The following is a 788-nucleotide window of genomic DNA, read 5'->3' as shown; positions in this document are numbered from 1 at the left end:
CCCCGCCCCATGGCGACCCTCTGGCAGCAGGCTCGGCGCCTTTGTGCCTGTTGCTGCAAGTGGGTACATGTCGCCCAGAGCAGGCACAGAGCCCGGGGGTCTGCGCCCGCTGCCAGGCTGCCCAGTGCTTCGCTTTGCCCAGCTGAGAGATGGGCACCGAGCCCAGGGGCTGCGACACTGAGCCACATGGGTGGGCAGAGCCACCCGGAGCCCAGAGGCACTGAGGGCAGCCAGCTCAGCTGGTGGTACCCACACTGCGGGCATCACCATGCCCACAGCTTCACTGGGCTTGGCCATCCCAGCTCTGAGGTCTTTCTGCCAGCACCTTCCCAAGGCTGAGGGGTTAGGAGGGTGATGCCCACCCTCTCGCTGGCACGGATCATTTGAGGCATTGCCCTTACAGGGGACATTGTCCCCCGGCCCCAGTGCTGCTCTGTGGCTCAGGCGTGCTTGCCCAAGGCAGTCTCTGTGGGTGCACCACAGAGCAGGGTGTGGGCAGCCTATGTCCCCAGCAGAGCGCCTGGCGCGGTGCCCAGCCCCATGGGACACTGCTGCTGTCCTGCCAGGATGGATGGGGCTGGGACACACACACACTCTGGTTGGGAACCACTGGTGCAGGCACAGGGACATTGGGAGGAGCTGGGGGGTGTGTGGGTGCCTGCCTTGCCCTGGGTGCTGCCCACCCTTCCTGGTGCTGGCAGGGCACAGCAGTGAGGGCTGGGAGGGCCATTTGGGGGGATGCCAGGGCAGGGGGGGATGTGGTGTTTAATGGGGTGTGGGGCCACGTG

The sequence above is a fragment of the Charadrius vociferus genome, unplaced genomic scaffold, assembly GCF_000708025.1.
Source record: "Charadrius vociferus isolate BGI_N301 unplaced genomic scaffold, ASM70802v2 scaffold824, whole genome shotgun sequence".
Taxonomy (NCBI): domain Eukaryota; kingdom Metazoa; phylum Chordata; class Aves; order Charadriiformes; family Charadriidae; genus Charadrius; species Charadrius vociferus.
Note: the sequence above shows the minus strand (reverse complement) of the source record.